Genomic DNA, 9,556 nt, shown 5'->3' with positions numbered 1-9,556 from the left:
CTTTCTTTTCTGTTTTCTGAGGGGTGGGTTTACTCTTCTTCTCCCCCTTGTCTTGTTTTGCGACAGCCTTTGGCTTATTTTCTACATCGGCTATGGCATTGATGGCTTTTAGAGCTGGGTCAAACTCTCTATCTTCACAAATCATTCCAATAACTGGCCCGTTGTTGTGAGCTGGTAATGGACTGTTGGTTACATAAGGAACGTGTTCGTCTTTTAGCACTATTCGCTTTTGTTCTATAAGGTTCTCCACAGCCCTTTTCAGGGTCCAACAATCATCTGTAGCATGCCCTTTCGCCCCTAAGTGGTAAGCACATCGAGTATCGGCTCTGTAAGCAGGCGACATTGGGTTCTTCCTGGTTTGGGGTACAGGCTGCAACAAACCCATCTGGACAAGTTTAGGGAACAGGCTAGAATATGACTCACCAATGGGCATGAAGTTTGCCATACTGGGTGGTTCCCGGGCACGGGCATTGTAGGGGAATTTATTTTGTGGAGGTTGGGGATTATACTGAGCTTGGCGAGGAGGTTGATTTCTAGGAAATGGAGCTCGGTTTTGGTTGAATTATTGTTGTGGCCTAGCGTATGGCTAGGCATTCATCACTGCGTATGGCTGAGGAACCATAGCATAGGCCACATCCTGATGGGGATAGTAATGTTGTAGGGTTCTTGCAGGGAAGTAAGGTCTAGGTATACGGGGTTTTCTTACACCTGAAGTTGTCATTGCTACTTCATCCTTCTTCTTTCGGTTCGCTACACCTCCAGACCCGCCTTGAATTGCTTGGGAGGTAGCCCTTATAGCAGATTAACTCAATATGCGCCCTGGTTTTAGACAATTCTCAACCATTTCACCAATTTTGATGGCCTCGGCAAACGGTTTATCCATCGCGGACATCATATTCTAAAAATAATCAGCCTCTTGGGCTTGAAGAAAAACACTAAGCATATCTGTTTCATCCATTGGAGGCTTGACTCTGGCTGCTTGTTCGCGCCATTTGACAGCATACTCTCGGAAGCTTTCCAAGGACTTCTTCTTGAGATTGGACAATGAATTCCTGTCAGGGGCAATGTCGATGTTGTATTGAAACTGCCTGACAAAATCCTGAGCCAGGTCATCCCAAATATGTCACTGAGATATATCCTGATCCATGTACCATTCAGAAGCAATGTCAACTATGCTCTCTCCAAAATAAGCAATGAGAAGCTCTTCTTTTCCGCCAGCTCCCCGCAATTGGTTGCAGTACCTTTTGAGGTGGGCTATGGGATCCCCATGCCCGTCATACTTTTCAAACTTTGGGGTTTTGAAGCCCAATGGTAAATGCACGTGGGGAAACATACACAGGTCAGCGTAGGATACGCTCTTCTTCCCACTCAAACCCTATATATTTTTGAGACTCTGCTCCATACTCCTCATCGTTCTGGTAATCTCCTTTTGTTCAGGGTTTTTTGTGGTTTTCTCCTACCCCTCGATAAACTCATACCGGGGTGGTTGAGGGTAAGAATTAGTAGTGAACTGGGTTGGTTCCATTGGGAAAGATGGTGCTTGAAAGGTGAAAGATGATGGATCAAAGCTGGGCCTGGGTAGAGTGGGTTATGCCACAGCTGAACAAGGTGGCGCAGTGAATATGTTTGAGGCCACACCTGACATTGACACCTGGGACGGGCCTCAGAAGGTGTTCCGGCAAAGTGGGCTGAGATGGTAGGATATCCCAGTGGGGTGTTTGAATAACTTATGGAGATGTTGGAAGTCCCACTTTCCCTGGGAAATAGCTCAGGGAATCCAGGTATCACACTTGGTGGTTCCCTTCCGTTGGCCCAGGCGTCCCACATTTCCATCATGCGGAGCCGTAGAATTCTATTTTCCTCAGCAGTTGCTGACTCAGAAGTTGGGATGGCCGAGATCGGGCTATCCTCCGGAATAGGAACTGTTGCCACATGACTTTCCGAAGACATTTCAACACTTCCTTTCGACCTTGTAAAGTACGGATGTGAAACCAAACTACCACAAAACCAACCACCTTAATCCAGAACCTGTACTTAACAGTAGAAAACAAACCGGTCAGTTTGAAGCAATTAACACATAGGTAATCGCACGTTGGGGTGTGATGCACCTATACAGTTAAATGTGTTTCTACATGTTTTGCAACGGTCGCGTGTTTCATCCCAGATTTTGCTTATTTCCCCAATTTTCTTTTCTTTCCACTTTAGCTCTTTGATGTTTCTCCTCTTATTCCCATTTTCCTCTCTTTTCTTTCCTCCTTTTCCTTGCTCTCTTTTTTTGGTTTTTCTTTGGCTCTCTTTTTCTTTTCTTTTGGTTTTTCTTTCGGTTTTTTCCTTCCACATCCCTCTTTTATTTGAGTTATTTTTACAAAAAATTATGACTAGATCCGATAAGGATTGCCTACGTATCACGACGCCGCGTGAATCAGATCATTACGTAGTTTAGAAATAAATGCAAAATAAAACATTTTTTTTCTTTTGAAATTTTCATTAAAACAAAAGCTTTAATTTTCTCTATTACAAAGACTCGATCCTACATACTTGAGAATTGAAAACTACAACAAACTCAATACAGACTTTAGGGAATGAAAATACAGACTCAGAAAAGAAAACACAATCAGGAGTACATCAGTGCCTCCAATCCTGTCCTAGAAACACCAACTGGTCTTGCCACGAGCCTACGTGCCATGTCATCTTGGAGGCAATAGAGATCGTCCATTATCTGGCGGACAAAGATCATTACTGAGGCGAAGAACATGGACCTGGTCATGTCCTCGCACTCGTTGCATTTCATCACGATGTAGTCGGCGATTTTTCTAACCCTTCCCCTAATGATGCCCTTTTCTTGCAACAACCACCCAATCTGCTGAGATCTAGCCTTTAAGACCTGAATGGCAGTATGATTATGCTCTTGCAAATGCTGTAGGTCTCCCTCTAGTGGTGCCATCAAAGCGTAGCAATGTTCTCTCTCGGCTTTGAAGCTCTTGGTTTGTTTGGCCATTTTATTCTTGAGGGTGGTAGCTTTTTCTTCAAATTTGTGACTTCTCCATCGTATTTCCTTTTTAGTTGTCAAACAAACTCTGCCCGCCCCTCGGCGTTCTTTGCAAATTGTTCTCTAGCTCTTGCCAAACTGCCTTCAGATTTTTCTAGATCATTCCCGTAGTCACATATTTTATTCCTAAGGCCATTAATGAGTTTTTCATCTGCTCATGTTCTTTCCGGATTCTTGGCAGCTATCTTCATCCTTTGGATTTGGGCCCGGAGGATTTCATTTTCTTGGGCTAATTTTTTTTTCTCGCCCTCTTCTGCAGCGGCTTGCACATCACTATTGAACTTGAGGTCTCTGATCTGTCCTTCTAACCTGTATATGGTGGCCCGATATTCATTTTCTTTTGCCAACCACTCCTACTGTTCTTGTGATGCTTCGACAAATTCTTGGAGGTGGAGTCTTTTAGCTGGCCTTCCAAACTCAATTTTCCTTTTGTACCAGGCAAGGTAGCTGTGTGAGACTTATTCTCTGGATAGATCACGCACTCGAGTATTTGCTGTCAGATATTGGCACTCACTCCAAATCTGGCGAACCACTGTTTCGTTAAACTGGCCATCGGAACGGATCTCGACCACATGAAGGCTAAGGTTTTCATCCTTGGGCACTATTTGACGTCTCCCTAACTGTCTCAAAACCCGATATGGGGCATAAGGCTGGATGTTTTTGAGACCCATTAGGAGGAAGTGAGGACTAGTAGCTAGCATGTATATGATTTCATCAACAGGAAGCCAACCCAACATCCACTCTATTTGATTTGCAGTGATGGAGCAGAGGCAAGATATCCATTCTGCAACCCCTTCTGGCATGTTAAACCTGTCTACCCTTGTATAAAACTCCCCTATGCAGCTTTTCCCTGTCGACCCATAGTTCATGTACTGAGGACGATGACATAGATGCTCAATCATCCACATTTGCAGCAGCAAGTTGCACCCTTCAAAAAAGTCTCCTCCAGCCTTACAGGCTGTGAGGGCTCGGAAGATTTCTGACACTATCATGGGTGCGAGGGTGCCTTTGGCCTGAGTAAGCAAAGTGTTGATGACCCCAGCTATCCGTACATCGATATTCTCATCTTTCCTAGGAAATACAAGAAGACCCAAAAATATCACCATGAAAGCGAAGCACCTGCGTTCTTCCCATTTTAGTTGATTCCCTTTGCTGCAAATTCTGCTTTCTGGATTGTTGAAACCCTCTATGTGTCTGTATCGCTAGTATATGAACTGTGCAGTGGAAAGACCAGCTGCCAAATCTAGGTATTGGACTCCCCTACTTATCTTTAGCAAATCTAGAAACTTGTGTGGAGTGACAGCTCTTGGAGTGACCAAATACTTATGTCTCAGAGCTTCAGTGCTCCCAATAAACCCAGCTATCTCTTCCAAGGTGGGTGTGAGTTCAAAATTCGAGAAATGAAACACATTGTGAGCTGGATCCCAAAACGTAACCAGTGCCTTTATTATGTCTCCTCTAGGCCTGATCTTCAATAACCTGGTGAGACCCCCCAAGTAGAGATTGACCGTATCTTATCCTGATTTACCCAGATCTTCCCACCACATATACAGTTCCAAAGGAATCTTGGTCATGACCTTCATTGGTAAGTTTTGACTCGTGCTCATTCTGCACATTTAAATGAAGGTGATTGGTTTAAAACATAGCGGATTTTACAAAAGAGGTCGATTTTGCAAACATTTAAATAACACGGCTACTTTTGCAAATACAGCCCTTCAGTACTTCGAAATGGAAGATTTTAGGGATGTGCTTGCTAGGTAACCAAAATTTTGAAAAAGGACAGTAGGTGGTTATTTTTGCAAAAACGGTCTTCCGGCGTCCTTTTGGGGACATTTTAGGCTATTTAGACAAGAAAGACACTACCTAATTTTATTTAAAATAGAATAACAACATTTCATCATTTTTTGGGTTATTTTTGCAAATATGGAGTTGGACCCGATAGGGGTTGCCTACGTATCCCACATTCGGTGAGAATCAAACTTGCGTAGTTCGGTCAGTTTTGACAAAATAAAATAGAGAAAAGACATGAAACTTTTGAAATAAAATTCTTTTTCTTCTTTTTTTCTTCAAAATTTTGGCAGAGTTTCAGCGTATTTTGGACACCAAGTTTTTTTCAAAGGCGGGTAATCAATTCTCTCATACCTCAATTTTATTTTCCCAATTCCTTCCCTATTCTAGCAACCGGTCAACATGCAAACCGAAGCAAATAACTGCACAAGTAGCACGTAGAATATGCATCAGGATGGTCTTTGATTCTGGGGTCCACCTGTCCTAGACGGACCCAACCCCTGTGTTGAGTCCCCAAAGTCAAATGCACATGATGCAAACAAACGTTACTACTAGGGATCCGGCATGAGGCTAAGTTATTCTAAGTGTAAAACCTGCGTATATTGTTCTATACTTATGTACCCGAGCGGACAACTCGAGCCAAGGGGGGGCTACGTATTGGGAACCAAAAGGCCATCCGGCTTTGTAACATGTCCAAGCCTCTTTCTTATTTCAAGGTATGACACTAACAGAAAGAGGAGTCACGCCAGCGTGCACATCCCCGAAGATGAGAAGAGAAGGGTTTCGTAACAGTTTATATACAGTTCAAATAATATCAAAGCGGTAAAAAGCGACATTTAGCACATTAGGCCCAAACATGCAATAAACAATCAGATAATAAATAAAAGCCAATTATAAAAGTTATTCTAAGCTCGAATTCTTAAACCCTGAACAAAAGTTCTGGGTTATGTTCTCCAGCATAGTCGTCAGAGCTGTCACACCTCCTTTTTACAACCCGAAAGGGTACATCAGGGAGTTTTTTCAATTAAAGTGACATTATTCGAAATAGGATTATTTATTTATTAGAGTACTTGGAATAATTTATTTGGTGTCCCAAGTCACCGATTTATTTTTAAATCCCAAATCGAGGAAATTCGACTTTTCTTTTGAAGTCTACGAACCAGAAATTTTAAGTAAGGAATTCCGTTAACCCGGGAGAAGGTGTTAGGCATTCCCGGGTTCCGTGGTTCTAGCACGGTCGCTTAAACTATTATAATTGACCTATTATCTGATTTTAATACATGTTTTAGCCTATGGTTCAATTTACTTATTAACCGCTTTTAATAATTATTGTTACATATTGCGAATCATGTCACGAGAATCGTACCCATGATCTACAACATGTTTAATTTTAAAGATTAAATTGTGGCCAGGTCACAAAAATGTACCCCCGGATTTTAGTAATTAGGCGTCACAACTACGCCATGAGAACCGTACATGTATCTATGACAATTATTTAATTAACGTGAATAAAGCAAACTACGAAGGTTCAAGGCATTTCTAAACTAATGTTGTATTTATATGAGGGTCATAAATTAAAGGATTTTATTTTTATATGGCACACCCCAAATTATTTTAAGAAGAATTAGTTCTTGAACTACATTTGTGAGGGTCATGTGTTATAAATTTAAAGCATGGCACACCTCAAATTATTTTAAGAAAAAAAAGGGTTATATATTTTATAGGGCAAACTAAAGGTATTCCTATTTTAAACTAATTTAAAACTAATTATCACAACCACGTCACGGGAGCCGTACCCGTAGTTGTAATAATTGGAAAGTATACTTCGTTACTTAATCTTAACAGAGATTTAATATAATCGAAGTCTTCTTCGAAAAACAAGTTGAAGAACATTGTTAGTTTCACTGTGTATGAACCAAATGCATAAATAACATGATTTATATAAGCGGCTATTTACATAATTAGCCAACGACAGTGTCTGATGTTAGTCCTGTGTATTCTCAATTAGACCAAACTTTCCAGATCAGTCCAATAATTCATTATCAAAATTCCGGAAGTCTCGAAATCAAATTTCGATCTCTAGAACTAAAAATGGACTTTTGGATCATTACATGCTTATGCTCAAAACGGCAAAATCTTCCAAAAACTCTTCCAAAACATATCCGAGCCTCATGGGACCTCAACCAAATATGCCAACACCCCCCATAACATAGTTAAAACTTGTTCCAACTTTCGGAACGCTCAATACAACATCAAAACATCAAATCACCCTTGGATTCCAGCCTAAGAATTCCAAAACTTCCGAAATCCGAATTCGATCAAAAAGTCGACCAAACGACGTCCAAATGACCTGAAATTTTGCACACACATCACAAATGACATAACAAAGCTAAAAAAACTCTCGGAATTCCATTCCGACCCTCGGATCAAAATCTCACCAATCAACCGGAATTCGCCAAAATATTAACTTTGTCAATTCAAGTCAAATCCTTCCACGAACTTCCAAAATGCATTCTGATCGCGCTGCTAAGTCATAAATCACCCAAAAAATCTATTTAAATCATAAAATTTCTGATCCGAGCTCATATACAAATAAGTCAAACCTTTAAAATTCAAAGCTTTCAACTAAGACTGTTCCTTCAAATTCATTCTGATTTTTTCTGAAAACCAAAACCAACGATCTACTTCAGTCATAATACGTTTCACGGGGCAAGTCATGCCCAGGAACTGGCGATCAAAGTGAAAAAGTTCAAAATGACCGGTCGGGTCGTTACACTATTTTTCCTGAGAAAGTCCGAGTTTCGACATTCATGGGGGTAATAATTCATTTCCTTTTGGTATTTGAGTATTTGAAGAGTCGCCACCTAACGGATTATGGTGCGTTAGGGCACCTAGAGCGATTAACTCTTAGACTAGTTTGCATTACCAGAGATTTAGGGTAAGGGCTCGAAATAACCTAGAGGGGAAGGTGTTAGGCACCCCTCTCGATCCACAATGGTGGGTCCCGACCAAACTGATACTTAAGAATTAGTCCTTTAACATATAAGTAGTTGAAACACATAATTGCAAATAAAAAGCATGTTGGACATTGTATGACCCAAATAATAAGACAAGGAATTTGAAAAAGTTGCATGTAAAAAGTAAAGTTTAAACATCGGGATTGGGAAAAGTGGTCCTAGGTTGGTTAGCCTATAGGATCACCCCACACAATGCCCTGTAAACACTCCTCAATGAGGGGCTACACGTGACATTAGCGCGTAGTCATCATATCCTTACTACCCATTCTCCCCGTGGTCACAGCCTAAAGCGTTCTAATAACCTTAACAATGTCCTATGCATGCACTACCCGTCCCTTCCTCAGGGCCTTGGAGGTATTTTAGGACCTCTATTTTTGGACAGTTCTAGACCTTCCTAAGATTTTAAAGGATAAAAGTCAAGGCGTCAATCAAGAACAGTTAGGAGTGCATTTAAAGGGAACAATTTATAGGGCCACAGTTACCTCCACAAATATAACAAGTAAATGCACGCCTTCAAACAATATTCAAGTACTTTATAAGAAAATTCTAGAACATGATATCTAGGTGAGCAGGGATTATACAATAGTGAATTAGGACAAAGTGTCAAAATCCTATTTAGCTTGCCTACTGATTTAAACCTGTTAAATCTGGACAGTTTTAAATAACCAAAGCACCTCTTTAGAGTTGCAAAATTTAAATCGCCCCTATAGGCTTGCCTAAACACAGAACAGTGATGCCCTAAGAGCATGATATCTACATTAATGTAGTAAAACAACAAACAATTTTAAACGGATACTTGAGATCCTATAGACATGTTTTCTAACGGTAGTAAATTAAGGCAGTGTTTGAAAACTCATTAAAGAAGCGGACAGTTTATTAAACCAGTTCAAAAAGGAACTAACATGGATTAAACTGATTTGTTTAACTAAGCTGATTTTATGATCTATAGGAAGGATTTCTACTAGAACTGATTTTAATTCCTATAGGCATGGTATCTAAATGTTAAGAGCTGATTTTCGAACTTATAGCCATGATTTCTAGTGAGACGAATGTAAATACATGCAGTAGCAGAAGTTGAACTCAATCACTTTACACTCTATATGCATGGTATCTAATTATTATCACACCTCCTTTTTACAACCCGAAAGGGTACATAAGGGAGTTTTTCTAATTAAAGTGACATTATTCGAAATGGGATTATTTATTTATTAGAGTCGCCACTTGGGATAATTCACTTGGTGTCCCAAGTCACCGATTTATTTTTAAATCCCAAATCGAGGAAATTCGACTTTCCTTTTGAAGTCTGCGAAGCAGAAATTCCAAGTAAGGAATTCTGTTAACCCGGGAGAAGGTGTTAAGCATTCCCGGGTTCCGTGTTTCTAGCACGGTCGCTTAAACTATTATAATTGGCATATTATCTGATTTTCATACATGTTAAGCCTATGGTTCAATTTACTTATTAACCGCTTTTAATAATTAATGTTACATATTGTCAATCATGTCACGAGAACCGTACCCACGATCTATAAAATGTTTAATTTTAAAGATTAAATTATGGTCAGATCACATAAATGTACCCCCGGATTTTAGTAATTAGGCGTCACAATTACGTCACGAAAACCGTACCCATAGCTACAACAATTATTTAATTAATGCGCCTAAAGCAAACTACGAAGATTCAAGGCATTTCTAAACTAATTTT

This window comes from Nicotiana sylvestris, chromosome 6, assembly GCF_000393655.2.
Source record: "Nicotiana sylvestris chromosome 6, ASM39365v2, whole genome shotgun sequence".
Classification (NCBI taxonomy): Eukaryota; Viridiplantae; Streptophyta; class Magnoliopsida; order Solanales; family Solanaceae; genus Nicotiana; species Nicotiana sylvestris.
The sequence above is the reverse complement of the archived record's forward strand: the minus strand, read 5'-3'. Positions refer to the sequence as shown.